This window comes from Mastigoproctus giganteus, chromosome 8, assembly GCF_048544385.1.
Source record: "Mastigoproctus giganteus isolate SK-2022 chromosome 8, ASM4854438v1, whole genome shotgun sequence".
In the NCBI taxonomy this organism is placed as follows: domain Eukaryota; kingdom Metazoa; phylum Arthropoda; class Arachnida; order Uropygi; family Thelyphonidae; genus Mastigoproctus; species Mastigoproctus giganteus.
Window position 1 is genome coordinate 185,988,180 of NC_143582.1, and position 21,068 is coordinate 186,009,247.

The 21,068-nt window shown below is 37.0% G+C and overlaps 1 protein-coding gene across 1 annotated transcript in view; it reads right to left on the reverse strand.

The window, feature by feature from the left end:
- The window catches only part of Ndf (Nucleosome-destabilizing factor), a 259,722-nt gene that overhangs the window by 100,417 nt on the left and 138,237 nt on the right, over positions 1–21,068 (reverse strand). The gene's annotated exons all lie outside the window — the stretch shown is intronic.

Here is a 21,068-nt window from a genome sequence, read left to right on the forward strand (position 1 = left end):
TGCTAGTGGATGCAAATTTATTATGGGATGTATTTAAAGGTTTATCCTGGATTGGGAAGGGGGAATAATCCTGGAAGAAAAATAAATACATTTGTTCCAATGAAGAAGTTTCACAAAAGAAAGATGACAAAGTAGATAAGAGTGGTTAAGGGTATACTTGAGCAAAATAAAAAAGTAGGGGTTAGTTTCCGATCACTTTTAGCAAATGATTTATTAGCATTATAAGTGTATAGGTAACAAAACTGCTGTTCAGGTGGTTTTCAATAAGTCTTGAGACTTGCTGATATCCTTCCTCACTCTCAAGATCAAGCAGCAGTGGAAACATTCAAGATTTTCTTTTGTAGCATGATTTTTCCAAAGATCAGTTTTCTTTTAAATACAAGAATCTTGTCACTTGAAGTCAAAACATTTTCTCCAGGGCTTTGCAGAGATTTGTTCAACTAGTTCATCTGATGAAAAATGTCTGCTAAGTAGGCTAGTTTCTGCAGCCATTCTTCATTTTCAAAGCACTCAGCAAAATCTGGCTTACTATTTCCTTGAATGTACTCCTAAAATCCACCTTTCAGCTCAAACACCCTGTTGAGACCTCTTCCTCTGCTAAGCAACCAGATTTCTGTATGTAGCAGGAGATTTATGTGCTCTTTTCCAGGTTTTCACAGTTTTTAATCATTCTCGAGTGAATTGGTCTTTGTTTAATAAAATTAACCATTTTTGTAGCATCATCCAGAACATTTTTCATTTCATCTCCAAGAATTTTTGGCACCAGCACTTCTCTGCGAAGAAAGTAGTGTGTTGTGACAAAGTCAGGATTTTCTTTTACAAGAGAGGTGAAATCTCTCATGGAGCCAACCATTGATGGGGCACCATCAGTATAGATGCCAACATAGTTCTCCAAGGTAGCCCTTTTGTTTCCAGATGTGAAGACAAAACATTAAACATATTATTATTATTAGCTATATGGTGCAAGGAAGCCTGAGGCTTATGCTGCAGCAGCCAAAAAAAAAATTACCCTGAGAGAGAGAGAGAGAGAGAGAGAGAGAGAGAGAGAGAGAGAGAGAGAGAGAGAGAGTGTGTGTGTGTGTGTGTGTGTGTGTGTGTGTGTCAAAAGTAGAAGGGAATCACCAAGAAAGAGAAGAATGATGATATCCAGCTCAGGACCCTGGGTGTGCCAAGCCCATACTCACATTTGAGCCCCTCTTGGCCTTTGCTAGTTTCGGGCAGCTCTTGGCAGCAGAAAAAGTTTTCTTGAATTTCACCATCATTTACAAATCTTACAAATGCTATAGCATGACATTTATTGGTGAAATCTGTTGACTCATCAACCTGGATAGAGAAGCTGTTGTTTTTCAGTTTATTACACAAAACCTCTTCAGCATCATGTGACATGCCATCAATACGTTGATTTATTGTACTGTTTGAGAGTGGAACCTTTTCAATTTCTCTTACTGCATCTTGTCCTAGCATTTTCCTAATTAAAATTTTACATGCTGGCATTATTAGGCTCTCACCAACTGTGTGACTTTTCCTTTTCTGGGCAATAAGGTCCGCTACTAAATAACTTGCTTCCTGAGCCTTTTCACTGAATGCAACTCATATGGTGCGCGACATTCAAAAAACAATGTTTATTTTTTTTAATCACGATCTCTTGCAGAATCCCAGTTGAGAAACCCTGGGGTAAGGTATACAAAAACTGAATATGAGAAATAACTAGTAAAGAGAGCTAAATGTGGGTTTTTTTTTTTTTTTTGCATGAATACAAAAAAACAAAGAGCATGAATTAGATAGGCCTCCATATCTGATCGAAGTGGAAGAGTCATAGAAACAAGGTGAATAAATTCTTTTCAGCAATCTCTATAGCTGAAAGACCATTTGAACAATGAGCTGACAGTGAGGCCGACCGCTGTAAATTAAGGGATATCTATGGAAAAAATATATATAGCAATCTGAGAAGAATCTGTAGACAGTCTACTGATGCTCAGCAAAGGTAAGGTTCCAGGAATGGATAGTATACATCCTGTTATATATACTAAAAAAAGGTTGTATGTGAGTGCATCGTCAGATTGGAGTTCAGTAAAATTTTGCAATTATCTGATAAATATTTTACTAAAACTAAGCACATAAAAATCTGCCACTGAATGGAACACCCAATGTATCCCAGGGACACACTCCAGGTTGAGAACCAAGAGTCTATGGGATATAGAAGTGGTACTCAACCTTTTCATGGCACATTGTTTCATTCAGTCATCATGCAGCTCATTCCACCACCACCCCACCCAATGCTGCTTATAATTTGCATATTTGCCGAACATTTTTAAAATGCAAGTTAAGTGGTATAACAAAAAATTTTATTTGATCATTTTCATTTATTTTAAATAATCACATTTAGAGAAAATCTACAACATTTAAATGTGTTGCAAGATATCTCTATAAGTTTTTTCATTTATGCAGGACTATAATGTGAGGTACCGTTGGAGACAACTGTGGAGGAACTGCAGAGTGTAACCATACAATCCACTCACATTCCTTTGCAAAAATAAACTTTGTATATTTTTGCAAAGGAATGTGAGTGGATTGTATGGACTTCAGTGCAGAAAAGTTTGCAATAAGTAATTCTTCTGAGATGCTGGACTTCTGCCAGAGCTTTGACAAAAGTTTTTTTGTCCATAGACCACAACTACTTGTCCATTGCAGATTCAATTAGAATCCAAAAATTCAAGAACTGTAGCATTTTTATCACTGTTAGCCAGGTCCCACAATTTCTAATGTAGCTGTAGGAGGTTCACTGGCTACTTTAGCCTCTTTCCTAAATTTATACTTTTTTTTTTTTTTTTTTTAATATAAATATTACAAACAGAAAATAAATCATTCTGGGAACCACACACACATTCTGTTAATACTGTAGCACAAACACTAGGTCAGAAGAGCATGTACGATTAATCATTCCAGCAATGAATGCAACTGTTAACTATATTTATCAATCTCATAAGCTTGAACCATGTTCCATTTAAACGTTAAACGTGTATGATTCTGCACTCTCGCACTTGACCACTCTGCTACATCAGGTGCCATAAGAACTTTATGAGATACAGCAATAGCTGGGCTCTTTCCAGAAGTAGCTACTTTATATTTAATGGTGTGCTGTACTGAGTTATGCACAATCATGGGCTATGTGAGCAGGAGCCAACCATCAGAAAACTCAATAGAGGAACTGAATGTGTTAAAGTTTTGTGGTGTACCTTAGTTTTTCATGGCACGTCACGCAGCAATGTCTGTAGCTTCTTTTCGTGGCAAACCAGAGTTAAGTGGTTTAGAAGGTGTGAATTACTGGGGTGAACTTGATTGACTTATGCAAGGCCACGAAGGAGATCACATAACTGAATGAGGAAGTGTACTTTCACTAGTAGAAAATACGGAGGATGCGGAAAGGTCAAGGAATGACCACCGCATATCCCGGAGCAATATGGCCTTAGTTGCTAATGCTCCTAAAAACCAAATAACAAACAAACTAGTAGAAAAGAACTAGAGGTCAAATACAAATTACATGCTTCCCTCCACACAGATGTAACTATCCATTGATGTTTGAAATTATTCAAACTGTTAGCCTCAACTACAGGGTTGTTAAAATTAAAGTATACCATGTAGAGGGCTCTGGAGCAAGTCTAAGACTCACACTGAAGAGAAATTTTGACAACAGGTACAATAAAGAATGTGCTTGCCATTTATTGAAAAAAAAAAAAATAAATAAAATAAAATAAATAGTTACAAAATTTGTCACTGCATGGCGTGTAACTATCTTAATTACGATTATGCAAATAACTTAACATTATTTACATAATTGTAAGTTATTGCCACAGTGCCACTACTCAGCTTTACTGTACTATATAAAAGCAAAGCAGTCTCTTCAAAATCATACAGTAGATGTTTGCCTGTGCTACAGCAGCAATGTTGCAGGAAAAGGCACTATTAGTGTACCACCAGAACAGCAACAATGCAGCTGTGGCTATCAGAGAATTCTGGTGTCAGAAGTGCATAAGGTGTGTACCTATGACTGTTTGTGCTGTCCGCAAAATGACTGCGAAATTTGAAGCGACAGGACATCTTGGTGTTCAACCAGGTAGAGGTCGAAAACAAGTGGACTCCTCTCGTGTTGAAGATGTGGCTGTTGTGGATTTATCAAGTCAATCTCCATGTGGTAGCGCAAGTGTGCCAGCGGTTTCTTGTGAAGTGGAAATGCAGTATTTCACTGTGTGAAATACTGCATGTCCACTTCAGGTGCTGCGGTACTATCCTTACAAGGTGCACATGCTACAGCAGCTAAAGCATGGTAATGCAGATATTCGTTTCACATATGCACTTCAGTTTCTGGCGCGAATGACAGTGGATATCACTTGGAGTGATGAAGCCAACTTCTACTTAAACGGACAAGTGAATATGCACAACTGTTGCATTTGGGCAACAGAAAACCCTTGAGTTATCCAAGAGGTCCCGTTTCATTCTTCAAAAATGATAGTGTAATGTGAATTTACGGCACATTCATGATTGGGCAACCCCACACCTGTTCCGACAGTGACATTATGAAATGTTGGCAAATTTTGCAATACCAGAGCTGCAACAATGTGGGTACCTTCATGATAACATATTCATGCAAGATGGTGCACCACTCCACATCCACCGTTGTGTCCAAAGATTACTAAGGCAACACTTTACAGATGAATGGGTTATCAGCCGTTGTTTCCAGACATCTTGGCCACCCCGACTACCTGACCTCAACCCCATGCAACTTCTGGTTGTGGGGTTTTTTAAAGAACATCATTAGACGTCATGTGCTAGCTATTCCAGTTAACATATTACGTTCTGCTGTAGAAAATGCTGTTCTTCGAATGGAAACTGTTGTTGACCAAAATGGAGGACACATTGAACAATTGTAGCGCTGTTCAAGTGATTTGTATTGCCACAGCACCATATAGTGACAAATTTTGTAACTAATTTTTTTTTTTTTTTTAATAAATAGCGAGCGCATTCTTTATTGTACCTATTGTCCAAATTTCTCTTCAGTACGAGCCATAGAACCCACTCCAGAGCCCTCTACATAGAGATATTTTAATTTTAACAACCCTGTACTTGCGAGGGCAACTTGTTCCAGTAATCTATGACTTGCTGGCTAAAACAAAACTTGCTATAATTGAATCTAAACCTCAACCCCAGTAATTTGAATTTATGACCCCTAGTTCTGGAATTCTTTATAATAGTGAGAAGTCCATCTTCATTCTTTTTACTAATCCCTCTCAGAGCCTTGTAAACCTCAATCATGTTGCCTCTGAGGTGACTGGTTGCCAAGCTCTGTAGCCCACATAAGTCTTTAATCAGATCCCTTTCCTCCTCCTCCACTGTTTTTAATCAACCCCACCAAACATATACTTTATTTGTGGGTTGCTATTCCCCATGTGTAAGCCTTTGCATTTAGCAGCATTAAAACACAGCTGCCACTTCTCTGACCATCTTTGAAGTCTGTTCAAGTCATCCTGAAGGAGCACTGCTTGGCTCTGATTACTAACAACTCTGCCAATCTTTACATCATCTGCAAATTTTGACATCATGCTTTCTATTGCTTCGTCAATGTCATTTATGAAAATGAGAAACAACAGTGATACAAGAACTGATCCTTGAGGGACCCCACTCCTGACGTTACACCAATCTGAAGAATATCCATTAATCAAAACCCTCTGCCTTTTGCCCAGCAGCCACCCAGCAATCCATATTAGAATCTTACAAGTAATCCCAACCTGTTCAAGCTCATACAGTAATTTCTCATGAGGGAACGGGTCAAATGCTTTGCTAAAATCCAAATAAACTATGTTGAAATTGTTCCCTAAATCCAGCTCATGAGGAACTGTGTCAAAATAGCCTGTTAGTTAAGCATGATTTACCCTTAACAAAGCCATGCTGTATTTCCCTCAGAATGCCACATCTATCTGATTGTCCCTGGATTGCACTCTTAATCATTGCCTCTAAGATTTTTGCTACCATCGAGACTAACTGGTCTGTAGTTACCAACTTCACTCTTAGAATCACATTTATGTATTTGCGATACATTGGCATTTCTCCAATCCAACGAAAACTCCTAAGTCCAAGAATACCCTCGTTATTAATCTCAACGGTTCAATACACTCCCTTGTGCTCTCCCTCAAAACTACAGGATATATGTCATCATCTCCAGGAGCCTTACTTGCCTTTATGCTCAGAAGTAAAAGTTTTTCTAATAAACGATCATCTGTAATTACGACATCACTAATTTCATATGGCGCAGCCCACTCCCACAGCTGCTTCTTAGTATGAAAGGTCTTTTATCAGTAAACATCGATGCACAACACCTATTCAATTCATCTGCAACCATCAGCTGGATTATCTAAGACTTTCCCAACATCCAGTGCACAAGGGTCCAATCTGATTAGCTTTCTTCTTTGTTGTATTCACATAGGCAATTCTCTTAGGCAATGCTTTCTCATATGCAGCCCAGGACTCCCTGATACTATTATTTGTGATACTATTACAGATCAATCTATAACTACTGTAGGCTTCAGTACTTTTCATTGCTCTGTAACTATCCCATGCTATCTTTTTCTACTCTATTTGACCAAACAGCTCCACAGTCATCGATTTCGGCATCCGTTCAGATCACATTTTTACTTTAAAATTATTTCATAATTCGAATGTATTCGACATCATCTGGCAATCTGCCCAATTCACAGATGCCATTGGTGCTTTAAACTGCCAAAGTCTGCCTCATCTGAAGTTAAAACCCATGTCCTTACCTTTAACTACTGCAACATCTGGAATTGTTAAGGGGTGTCTTATCTAACCAGTTTGATAGGTTACTATGATACAGTGACCAAGGAATTGGATGAAAAAAAATAATTTTGATGCTGTTGCACATACCCCCAGGGGCTCACATCTGATGAGTATGGGCTTGGCACACCCAGGGTCCTGAGCTGGATATCACCATTCTTCTCTTTCTTGGCGATTCCCTACTATTTCTGACTCCTTCCCCCCCCCTCTCTCTCTCTCTCTCTCTCTCTCTCTCTCTCTCTCTCTCTCTCTCTCTCACAGGGGTAACTCAGAATTTTTTTTTTTTTTTTTTCGGCTGGTGCAGCAAAAGTCTCAGGCTTCCTTGCACCATATTGGCTAATTATAATAATAATAAAGGACTCCTATATAAACTGGAGCAATTTGGCATTAAGGGCAAGTTACTACTATGGATAAAGGGATGGTTGAGTGAGAGAGACGACAGAGTGGTTATCAATGTGCACTTCTCTTTCTGTACTAATGTTATTAGTGGAGTTCACCAAGTTTCAGTGCTGTGCCCATTGTTGTTTTCAACATTTATTAATACTGATGAAGGTATATCAGACTTAAAGTCTGCAGATGATACAAAGGTTGGTTAACAACAGTAATCAAGGTGAGCTACTGCAACAAGATTAGGAAAAACTGTGTCAATGGGCTGAGAAATGGCAGTTGAAGTACTGACAAATGCAAGGTACTGCATATGGGTAGCAGTAATCCCAGAGTAACATATCATCTGCATGGTACTTCACTCAGGTAGTAGAAAATAAAAAAGACATGGGGATAATGTGCACTCAGATATGAAATTCTCTGAGCAGTGCAGAAAAGCTGCCAAAACTCATGGGGTTTTGTCAATGATATACAGAAACTTTGCTATTAGGGATAAGAAGGTGACAATTCCTTTGTACAAGGCCACATCTTGAGTACTGTATACTGGAGGCCTCACTTTAGGAAGGATGTATATCTGCTGGAAAGGATGCAGAGAAGGGAAACCAGACTGGTGAAGGGAACAAAAGGGTGCTCTTATCAATAAAGGCTTCAGTTCTGCAAATTGCAGCTTCTAGAGACTAGGCACCTTCAGGGGTGATCTGATTGGGGAGTTTAAGGCCTTGAATGGATTGAGTAAGCTGAATGTGAACGGCATTCTTCCTCTTGCTAAGATTAAACACATGATAGGGCATAAATTCAAATTGAGGAAAGATGGTTGTAAGATAGATGTGCAGAACTTTTGCCTTCAGCCAGTGCGTGTTTGTTGGAACAAATTTCCATTTATTGTAGAGTGGGTTTGAATAAATTCAAGGAAGAACTAGACAAATTCTTGGAGGGTATGAATGGAGAAGTACGTTTTTTTTTGGCTGATGCTAAAAAAAAAAAAAAAAAAAATGCAAGAAAGCAAGCTTATAATACAAATAAGCTTGCTTACTTGCATCATTTGTCACTATTACTACTACCATTAGGTGGTAGTAGTAAGAATATTAAGAAGGTTTAAATTTAAACCTTCTTAATATTCCTTTCTGGCTGGTACACAATTTCTCATAAAATATTCTTTGTAATTTTGTAAAGAATTTAATAAAAGTAATTTATCTCAACTTAATGTCAATATTGTATTAAAATTCATTAATGCAATCCTCCTGTAACCCTACTATCAATTGGTTTCTATCCTTGATTTCTTCCATGTTTTACACTGCCGGATGATTTGTGTTCAGTTTAATTTTGAAATGTCACCACAGTATTAAGTGTAAATTGATGTGATTCGCTTTAATAAACATTTAAAACTCTATCACGTGGTGTAACAGTGTTTTTAATTTTTTAAAAAAAAATTTGTTAAATTTTATTTGACTATAATGTAAATATTAAAATTGTCCCCTGACACCTGTGTTATATTGAGGTTGCACTGTATTTCTATCTCACAAATATTTATAATAGATATAGCTGACATTTGGGCATCAACTTGTAAGTTGAATACAGCAACTGAATTTCAGCAGAGTCTACATTATGTGGTAGATAAATCCTCTGCTTGTTCATGCTGGGTTAAATACACAATGAGGAAAGAAACACCCCGGGTATATAATTATCTCTTCCTGCCCCATCAAAGAAAGAAACAATACAAATGCTTCGCATGAGGTGATCACTCACATGTCAGAAGAAGGCTGAGTGATTACAAACTGTTAAATAGAATGAATCTGCTTTGCAGTAGCAACACCCCCTTGTGTAGGATTGGACTGCTCTGGGATACTGGTGAATGCACAAAATCAGTAATGGCTGATATAAGATTGTAGCTTGCTCACATGGCAATCAGGTTCTGAGTGTATGCAAGGAAGAATGGGTTGGCATCAAGATCTTCCTTTAGTCTTTGAATAGAATGATTGTGAGGACAAGCCGTAGAGTTATTAGTATCTCGACAATAGCCAACATGGTTAAGTACTCCTATTCTGTAATGTCATGAGTCTACCATGACTAGCTCAACAGTGGTCAAATAACCAAAGGTCATATGTGGGACAGCCGCATGTGATTGATGGCAGTGGTAAATGTCGTGTGTCTTGTATGATAGTACAGTGACTCAGCTAACCACTCGGTACAGAGTAAGACCAATACCGACATGGAATATGCACTGGACATTAGCTTGTACGGGCTATGGCATTCGATGGCTGTCACAAGCACCCATGCTCACTGTGAGACACAAGAAACCAGGCCTTACACAATACTGGACCACTGACCTACGGAATCTGTTGCCTGGTATGATGAATCCTGTTTCTAACTCTATCATGCTGATGGGCACATCTGCATTTGGTGAAATATAACACAAAGCCATGGCACTTTGATGCACTGTTAGTTTGGCAGGCTGGAGGTGGTGTTATGGCTTCGTGGCTGTTTCCATGGCATGCCCTGGATCCACTGATCACTGATCAACAGCTTGATGGGAATGCCTACTCTTCTATTGTCAACAACCAAGTATGCCCTTTCATGATGCAAGCCTATCCAGACAACTCTGACATCCATCAACAAGACAGCATGCCATGCCACAAGTCCTGGAAGACTGCCAACTGGTTTCAGAAACGTGACAATGAATTCTCAGTCTCAGTTTTCCTAAGTCTGCCCAAAACTCGCCCAATCTCATCCTAATTGAGCATGTTTGGGACCTACTGGAAAAGGACATTTGATGCCATGATCTTCCAACTGACAATGTGTGGGCATTACTGGATACATTCTGCAATACATAGGGGAGCACTACCACAGGACACCCTGCAATACTTTGAGGTGTCCATGCCAAGACAGTATTTATGGACAAAAGGTGCCCTATGAGGTATTTGGTTGCTAATGAAAAGCCAACTTGGTGTTATGTTGTTATTTAGGAGCATTAGCAACTAAGGCCATATTGCTCTGGGGTTATGCGGTGGTCATTCCCTGACCTTTCCGCATCCTCCATATTTGGTGGTCACGGGCTCGAACCCCGGTTTAATCAAGAAGAGTGTGCTACGCACTGCAGCTCCTGCCCACCTGGCTACGGAGGCGCCGCCAACTTAGTGTAACTACTCTTTACCCAGTGCAAATACCACAGTTTTGCTTAACACTTTCAGCAATTTGTGATAGGCTCCAGGGAGTGAATTTTATCATGGTATTTTGAAATTTTGCAAAACTTCTACTCCAATTTTCATAGCTATTTTCATGATGCCATCAATTATAAATTTTCTGCAATTATTTGGAAACACAGATAAGAGGTGACGGCACATACTAGAAAAAAATTGAGACAATTCTTATTTTAAAAAATATAGGATCTGTGTATTAATTGTCAGAAGGATTAATGGGGTTTGAAGTAGCCAAAATGGCATTTGGCCTGCAGAGAAAAGGACTGTCCAGTCCCTTCATTCTCTCTCATCTTTCTATTATGTACCACAAGTCATCTTTTGGGGTTATGACAGATATTATGGTGAGAATAAATGTTTACAGCTTTAAAATGCTTTCATAAGATACCTGTTAGGTATTCTGCCAAACAGAACCTATTGGGAATGCTCTAGCAGGCACCTGGATAAGCTGTGAACAGTTTTGGTACCACTACTATACCAGCTGTGACTGAAAGGAGTCTGGGTAGTATACCACATGAATTTTCTTTTCATACTCTGGTATGACTACATACAAGGTTTGATCAAAGAGTGAATGATCTTATAATTCCTGAATGCATAGCAGTAACTAAAAGATTGTGAGCAGAGCTCATAATATCTTTTGAGCATGTGCAGATCAAAATTTAACTCATTAAACTCTACTTACACCTGTTTTACTGATTTGTTGTACGTACATAAAATGACAAAATTTGAACAAAGTATCAACATAAATTTTGTTGTAAACTTGGAAAGTCAGCCACGCTACATAAACCCACAAAATGCATTATGGAGATGATGGTATGATGAAAAAAGTTTTCAAATAATTTCGAAGATTTTGAGAAGGAAATTTTTAGTTTGAAGAAGAAGAAAGAAGCAGTCACCCACTAACAGTCTTGAATGGCAGTTATCGACTCAGCTGACCAATCAAGAAATTGCAATGGAAACATCTCTAAGATTTAGCCTGGTTCGAACCATTTTGACTGAAAATTTGGACATAGCGAGCCAAGTCTGTTTCACACATTCTCATATCCTCAAACAGGCCTATGGGGCTGGGAAATTCCATATTCAAGAAAATTAATACTCAAACACCAGCCAAGTATTTAATAAAATAGAATAAAATAAGATGATACAGTAAACTGGACTATTACAATAAATACTAAAAATTATATACATAAAAAAATCTGTATGCTAAAATAGTTAAAAACAAATACTAAAATCGTTAAAATAAGTTAAAATACCGGAAATCCGAAGCTTTCGGAGACAGCTGTCTTCTTTCTTAATAGTGTAGTGTTGCTACAATGACACATCCTTAAGTAACAGGCCCATGACACTCATGTGACTCATATGAGAATGTCTCATATGCGTCACATGAATTGTTTCTGAATTGTTTGAGCAAGCTGTGTTGATACTGCATTTTTAACAAAAATTGATTAGTCTTAGGTGTACACACACCTAAGACTAATCAATACAGTACAAATTTGACCCAGAGACCAAGGTTCAAAGCTCTGATGGAAAACCAAGGTTTACAGCTCTGAAAGGAGCCAAGATCACATGAAGGATTTTTTTGATGAGTGTATGGTGTTATCAGAATTTGTCCTATAGATGTTATTGCTGGTGAAGCCTACAACAAAGAAATTTGGGATACATTCTGCTGTATATGATAAAAAAAAAAAAAATGGTGAAATAGTTGACATCTTCACAATTGCAATATGTGTCACACATCATCTATTCCCCATTCTGCAATTTTTAACAAACAGAAACATTCTTGTTGTGCCACACTGACTTTATTCACCTGATTTGACTATTTCTGAAATCAAACCAGGACATAAAAATTTCAGTTAATTTACGGAGACCAATTTAAAATTAAAAAAGAATGGTTGTAGGATAGATGTGTGAAACTTTGCTTTAAGACAGAGTGACTGTCGGAACAAAGTTCCATTTGGTTGTAGAGGTAGGTAGTAAATTTAAGACAGAATCAGACAAATGACTAGAGGGGATGGACAGATGATGTGGGTCATTTTTTAAAGGCTGGTGCTGTATAAGCTTGCTTGTTTCCTTCATCATTTGCTACAACTAATACTAATTCAAGTAATCCATTCAAACGCAATAGGCCACAAAATTAGTGGCAGGCACTATGAAATAAGTGTATGGTTGCACAAGGAGATTATATTGAAGAATGTTAACAATGTAAATATTTATCACAGAATAAAATAAAAATTTTTTGCAACATTCACCACACTTTTTGATCAAACTTTGTAGATCAGGGAGTTTATAACTAGACATTTGACAAGAATATTATCATTAATAATGTTTTGTAACCACATGGACTTAAACTGCATCCAATTCAAATGCGTACTACTATAATTCCATCTTAGCTGCACAATTAAGTCAGATCTAAGTGGAGTAACACTGACAAGGTGCTAGGTTCACCTTGTTAAATTAACAGAAGTCCATTGAACAAGCTCACAAAAAGAATTAAACCTTAAAAAAAAAAAACCTCACTGCTTCATTTCAAAATTATCAGTGGCCTCAGTTCTAATCAATGACATTAGTTATCTACAATTTGCTAAGCTGAAATTTGACAAGCTCAATTATCAGCTGCCTTCACTAACATTCATCTCACATGTCCAAATTATTTCCTATATAGTTCTGTCCACTTTAAATGCAGTACTTACCAGCACTTCTGCTGTTATATTCCTAATTTGATTTCAGATTAGGAAGGATGATTAGGAATATTATATATTTTTACCCTATCCTGTTACTGCTATCTCTCTGAATTTAGATCCCAGCTGAATTTAAAAATCACTTGGATTTTTTGACATCATTTATTTGAAACTTGATTTTTTTTCACTGTAACTTTTCTAACAGTGAAGTAATTTTCCTTGGCAATTTTAATGTTCATAACTACAGATGGTAAAAAATGACTCCAGATGGTTGGTTTCATAAAATGACCATAAAGGACTTAATTATCTACCTACTACAATATCAGATAATTCTAAACACACCTAACACCCTTTTCTCCCAATAATCCCTCAAATTATATGATTAATGATAATGTCCTCAGTATGTTAAATCACATCTTGGTGGTAGCCTCTTCAACAATGGGAGCCTTTGTCCCCATCGCCTTCTCAGCCTTGTGGTGTTTGACATTACAACAGTGATAAATGAGTTGATCAGCATAATTTCTCTTTCTTTTGGTTGAACTATTTCCTAAACTAATACTTGTTCAGATAATATCACCGATATCATTTGTGTAGTGAGTGAATCATCTCATCTGAATTCCAACCCAAACTCTCATCCTTTATCTGAACTATCGCTCTCCAAAAAATATACTATGTACAAGAAAATGAAGAATCTTGTGCTGTGTCCAATTAAGCATTCTTGACAAAGCCAGTGGCTGCAACTTCTGTTCATCAATACTTCCATTTTACATCCTGATGGTTTCCATTGCATCTTCATTTAAAGATAACACAGACTTATTTAATATTCTAGTTACCATACTGAACACATTCTATTCCCTTAGTTTTCAGGCAAACCAGATTAAGAGAATCCTGGACAACCTTGATGGTAAATTAGGCATGCCAATGAGGTGGCCCATGGGCTACATGAAACCTTCAGATATCTGTTGTGTGGCTCCAAGTATTGTCAACTTTGACAGATTAACAGCGTTAACCTATTATGAAAATAATGGTAAATGGTGATATTTAAAGGAGATAACACTAAAAAAATAAAATAAAATAAAAATTAAAAAAAAATAAAATTTAAACAGAATTCACAGCTTAACCTTCATAAATGTTGATGATCATGACAATGTGTATTTAATATATTTCTCTCAATAATTCCACTGATGTGCTATGTGCAAACTAGTGAGACCTGCAATTTCCCTGAAAACTGTTTGTATAGCCCATGAAAATTTCTGAGTCTGACACCCTGTGCTAAATAAGTCTTCACATCCTCATGGCATTTCATCACTTGCTCTTAAAACCTATGCCTTGTGATGCCCTTTTACACTCTTATTCAAATGGTGTCCCCCCCTCCCCCGGGCAAGAAAATTTATTCGTATCTAGCAAATTCCTATAAAGGGAATTATCAAAGTAATAAACTTACTTCAACTCTTTCCAAAGTAATGCAGAAATCCAACAGCCACCTACCAGCTCTTATGCTACCTTGAAACCTATCATTTCATTAGCCCTTTGAAGAGTGAGTTCTTTGTGGAATTTTGAAGTATTGTAAAATTGAAAACTTTGTAGATCTTTTAAATATTAATTTGTTCTTATTTTAACTCGAATGACTAAAATAAGAATGAATTATCAGCAAAAATCAAATAAGCTCTTTCCTTTGGATACAGTAATGTTCTCTACATCACTTATGTATCATTAGATTCAATTTTTGGTCTAAAATCCAGAGAATTTCAGCTTTTTATCTCAAATCATGCAACAATGGCTTACAGGTGTGGTGATTTCCTCTGATTTCCAAAGGTATTTTTTGCTGTCGTCTATTATTAAAACTGTTCTTAATATTATTGACGTTGTTATATATTTTAATATTGATGTTGTAAAGCATATGTCATCTTTTAAGGGCACAAAAGGTGATATCGTTGTACACGTTGGCACCAATGACATTAAGAGTAGGAGATCTGCAGATTTACTTAACAAGTACAGATCAATGTTGCAAAAAAGTCGTGAATTAGGGTTAAATTTAAAAGTGTCTGCAATTCTGCCCAGACACGATAGGAGGGAGTACATGATGAGAGCCTTGTCAATCAATTCGGTCCTGGAGGAAATGTGCAAGGCTCAAGAAGTAAAATTTTTTTCAGCCTGGTCTGTGCTTGTTAACAGGAGAGACTGCTTCTACAGGGATGGAATACACTTAAATAGAAAGGATGCAAGAGTATTTGCCAATGCTATTGTGACAGTGTTAGGTGGGTCGGAAAACTGCTAGCTTGGGGGGATTCACTGACTGAATATGCTGTTAAAAGTAGCCGCAGGCAGAGGTGAAGGTGATTCTTGCCCAACTTCTATTAGAATAAGTAGAGACCTGGAGTGAGGGGTTCTGGGGGTTTCAGGGACTGATGGCAATCATCGTGAAACAGGTAGGTATATGGGATGTGTTAGGGTAACTAATAATAAGAATATGTACATGTATACTTGCATGTATACCAATGCTAGAAGTATAGTAAATAAATTTGATGAATTTGAAGTGTTGGTCAAGACATCAAAGGAGAATATTGTTGGGATAGCAGAGACACGGTGTCACACAGATATAAGGAATGCAGAACTGGAACTTGGGGAGTACAATGTGTACGGAAAGGATAGGAAGGGAGGAGGTGTTATGCTGTTAATTAAGACAAACAAAATCAAAAGAGGTACATCCAGTTGATATGGATGAACAGTGCACTGTTGAGTCAGTTTGGTGTGACATAAGCACTGCGAAAGCAAAAATAAGAGTGGGAGTGTGTTATAGGCCTAATGCCTTGAATGAGTACAATGAACAATTGTACAGAGAAACAGAGTGGGCTAGTAAATCAGAATGTCTTATAATGGAGGATTTTAACTTCCCAGATATTGATTGGAACTTGTGGGTTCGTCACTCACACACTAGTAAGACTTTTGTGGATTTATTGGATGATTGTTTTCTGCAGCAGCATGTTCGAGAGGCAACCAGAGAGGGTAATACTCTTGATCTGGTTATCGACAGTGATCATTCGTGTATTAAGAATTTGCAGATAAAGGAACCAGTAGATGGCAGTGATCACAGTGTACCGATGTGGGATTTACTTAAAGATATAATTACCATCAGGGGTAAAGGAAAGGGTTTTTGCTTTCGTAAAGGTGAGTACAGTGGTCTCAAGGCAGTTTTTAAATTCTGTACAGTGGGATCAACTCATGATGTTACCAACAGTAAATTCTAAGTGGGAAGCATTTAAGGAATTAATAGTGGAAGCTACTAAAAGTTTCATACCTATTAAGAAATACTGTTCAAGTTTTAGGCCTAAATGGTTATCAAATTAACTAATGAGACTCGTGACAGAGAAGAAATATGCATGGGATGCATATAAATTATCAAGCGACTCAGAAGCCTATGGCAGATATAAGCTAGTCTGTAGTCAGGTGACAAAGGAGGTTAGGCAGGAAAAGGCAGATTACGAGAAATCTTTGGCAAAAGATGCTAAGAAAAACAGCAAGGATTTCTTTACTTATATAAAAACTCTAAAAGGAAGAGGATGAATCTGATTAGTCTACTGGATATTGATGGTTCGACTGTTGATGATCCTGCTCAGATAGCAAACAAACTGAATGAGTATTTTGCATCTACATTCACACATGAAGATTTATTAAGGTTTGAAAATGGCAGAAGATTATCAAAATGTAGCAGGGTGCTTAATGATTTTGTAATAACTGAGAGCAAAGTGGAGGAGAAATTGTTGAAGTTAAACATAAGAAAGGCACCTGTGGTGGATGGATCTATCCAGTTATATTAAAGGAGGCGGCAAAGCAACTAAGCAAACCCTTAGCCATAATTATGAGAGCATCCTTGGACTCAGGGGAGGTCCCCACGGACTGGAGATGTGCAAATGTATCCCCAATTCACAAAGGGAGATCAAAGGGTGACATGAGTAATTACAGACCAGTTAGTTTAACTTCTGTTCCGGGTAAAATAATGGAGTCACTGGTTAAAGATTCATTGCAGGATCATCTAGACAAGACTGAAGCAATAATTCAGACTCAGCATGGGTTTGTTAAGGGAAAGTCTTGTCTGACAAATTTGATAGGATATTATGATGTGGTAACAAAGGAATTGGATGCAAAAAATAATTTTGATATCATATATTTGGATTTCAGGAAATCTTTTGACACTGTTGCGCATGGAAGACTGAATAGGGAGCAGAATGGTATTAAGGGTAAGTTGCTACAGGAGTGGGAGAAGACAGAGGGTGGTAATCAATGGGTGCTGCTCTTCAGAGCCCCACAGGGTTCGGTTTTGGGTCCACTGTTGTTTTGTATATTTATCAATGATATTGATGAAGGTATATCAGGCTTAATGTCGAAGTTTGCAGATGATACAAAGGTTGGCAGGGTTGTTGATGACAGTAATGGCAGTGTGCTACTGCAACAGGATCTAGATAATTTGGGCAGATGGGCTAAGAAGTGGCAACTGAACCTTGACAAATGCAAAGTACTGCATATGGGTAGAAGTAACCCCAGAGAAACGTACCAACTGTGCGGTACTACACTTAAGGTGGTAGAAAATGAAAAAGACCTGGGAGTAATTGTGCAGTCAGATATGAAGTTTTCTGAGCAATGCAGACAGGCTGCCAGGGCAGGTCATGGGGTTTTGTCAATGATATATAGGAATTTTGTTAGCAGGGAAAAGGAGGTGATTGTCCCTCTGTATAAGGCAATGGTCAGGCTGCGCCTTGAGTACTGCATACAGGTCTGTAGGCCTCATTTTAGGAAGGATGTAGATTTTCTTGAGCGTGTACAGAGAAGGGCAACAAGATTGGTGAGGGGAATGAAAGGATCCTCTTACCAAGAGAGGCTTAAGTTCTGCAAATTGCAGTGGCTGGAGACTAGGCACCTGCGCGGTGATCTGATTGAGGTGTATAAGGCCTTGAATGGGTTGAGCACGCTGAATTCTGATGGGATCCTTCCACTTGTTCAGATTACGAACATAAGGGGACATAAATTCAAATTAAGAAAAGACAGATGTAGAATAGATGTGCGGAAATTTGTCTTTAGCCAGCGGGTGGTTAATTGCTGGAACAAACTTCCATCTCTTATTGTGGAAGTTGATAGGTTAAATAAATTTAAGGAACTGGACAGGCATTTGGAGGGAATGGTGTGATTTTTTTTTTTTTTTTTTTTGGCTGCTGCTGCATAAGCTCCTACACTTGATTTCTTGCATCACATGTCACTACTACTACTTGGAAACAAAGATAAGCAATGGAAAATTTTTTACTCTACAGGATAATTTCAGAACAATTCTTACATAAACAAAAACAATAAATAATATGCACATTTGTGAATCTGAAACAACCCTGACACTGTAAATATACATACAGTGGTACCTTGGTTTGCGAGCATAATTCGTTCCGGAAACGTGCTCGTAATCCAAAGCACTCGTATATCAAAGCAAATTTCCCCATAAGAAATAATGGAAACCCAGATGATTTGTTCCAAAACTCAAAAATATTCATATACTGTAAAAATGATTAATACAAAATACATACCTTTTTATATTTTTGATATTTAAATTTAATATACATAAAGCAATCGAATTTATTAATTATTGGGTAGGACGACTTTCACTGTCTCTAACGGAATCACTGCAATCTGTTGACTTTTTCTTTTTGTGCGACTTTAACAAGGAATCTTTCCAATGACACTTGCTTTTGCCTCCTTTTGAGGATTTCAGAAATCAGATTCATCGCTCGCACTATTACAAAATGAGGAGGCATGCTTGATACACATAAACAAAGCTGCGCGCGTGTAGCAACTGAATAAACACCGTAAAGGCAGAGATACACTATTAATTAACACCTCACATTTTACTAAAGCACATTTCTAGGGGTTCCTACCATAAAACAAAAACAATTTCCAGTTGCGTTCCTGCTAGTGGAATCTGTTATAAACTGGTAGTAAACTCGATCTATTTGCATTTGCGATTATACTAGCTGGAATTGTTGGTTTTCACGTTATTATGGTGAAATGTGTTTCCCCTTCACGGATATAAAAAACCATAAATACATTTTCAAAATCTTCTCTTCATTGCTATCGGGTTGCGGTGATTCTGCGTTCGACTGCCATTTCTTGTAAACACAAAGGCGAATTCGGTTCGTGTTATATAAGATATCGTTCCCGTATTTATAAATCATGTATGATCGAATTCGTGTAGTGTAAACACGTGTTATACGAGGACTGACTGTACTCGTATTGCAAGACCTCGCTCGTTTATCAAGTTAAAATTTATTAAAAATTTTTGCTCGTCTTGCAAAACACTCGCATACCAAGTTACTCGTAATCCAAGGTACCACTGTACATACCTTTCAAAGGGTTAACAACTGTCAATATGGATTCCATTAGTACTGACCCATTGGTGATAATCTTTGTTAATGTTATTCACACTTATGGACAAACTCTACAGAAAAGTTTGGAGAATTTGAGGCAGTTGCTTGCCACATTTTTAAGGCTTCTGATCAGGTTTGGGATAAAGATTATCAAAACAAGCATTAATTATAGGGTCTGCTCTTCAATTTTTGCAAATGAGAAGCTAGTTTCTTTGTCTTTTTTCTTCTCAACTACAGCTGAAGTTTCTAAAATTTCTTGTCTTTCACCTACTCTTTTCCTCCAGTATATTAATGACCACCTGGAAATCCTGCCTATAGTTTTGCTGATGTTAATATTATATATCTTCTATTTTCTGTTTGACAAACTGCACTCTGCACAAATTAAACTCAAATACCCACCTCCAGTTCCTTAAATGCAAATCTGTAAGTAATTCTACAGCAGAGGAAGTAAACAGTTTGTTAGCTTCAATCCTTCTACAGCCTGGCTTCTTTTACTCCTTATATAAAAAAAGAGTTCTGCTCCCCTGCTTATTTTCAACAATGCTCAGATTTAAAAGAAAGTTACATCTTTATGAGTAGCAAATTTGCCTCCTCTGCACTGAAACAGCTAAACTTTGTCTTTTGCTGTTTGAATTCACTATTCTTTTTTAAAAAAAGCTGCTAACTTTTTTCAAATTAAACTATAGAATATTATATGTCCATATCTAAGATGCCACCTGTAAATCACTCACATTTTTCTAAACCAGACCAAATATCACAGCTTGGCTCCAAACTCACAAAACTAATTTTTATTCTTCTTCGCTTATCCAGTTTGCTTCTGTTATTTGGAAACAATCCTCCTTACATATTTTCCAGGAATTAATCTACAAAAATTCAATGTGAACAGGTATATTTCTCCTTCTCAACTCATTCATGATACCAAGCAGTATGGATTCCAATCAATAATCTTTCATGTTTGGGTTATCATAATAAAAGAGAATTCCAATCTTCTGATTTAAGAAACATCAACAATGAAATCAAATATGTGAAAGTTGTTTCAAAATGGATAAATGAAATGAATAAAATTTCATCAATAAAGAGAGCACAAAAAGTTATTCAAACAAACTAATGAATTTGGATAAAGTATTTTTGAGCTTAAAATACCTCTTCTATTTTATAGTTATTAATATCTCTAAGATAAAAGAGTGGATTGATAAACATGTTCAAATATTTGAATGTGTTTATCAAAAAGAAATGTGAAAATGTTAAAAGACTTGAATATAAAATTGTAGTAATTTATTGTTTGGACCATTCATATACAATGCTTTTGCAGCTATATATTTCACAGGTTATTCAGGAAGAAAAAAAAAAAAAAAAAAAAAAAGCTCAAAGTTTACTGTTTATTTTATATTATAAAAATTCAGGAGACTAAAATAGCAACGATTTCTGTTTTATTTTTAAACCATGCATATTCATAAATACATAATCCTTATAAAGGATGGAAAAAAGAATAGCTTAGCAAGGTGCTTAAAAAAAATCATAGATTTTGACATATGTGTACCTAACATCTAGCTAAATAAATG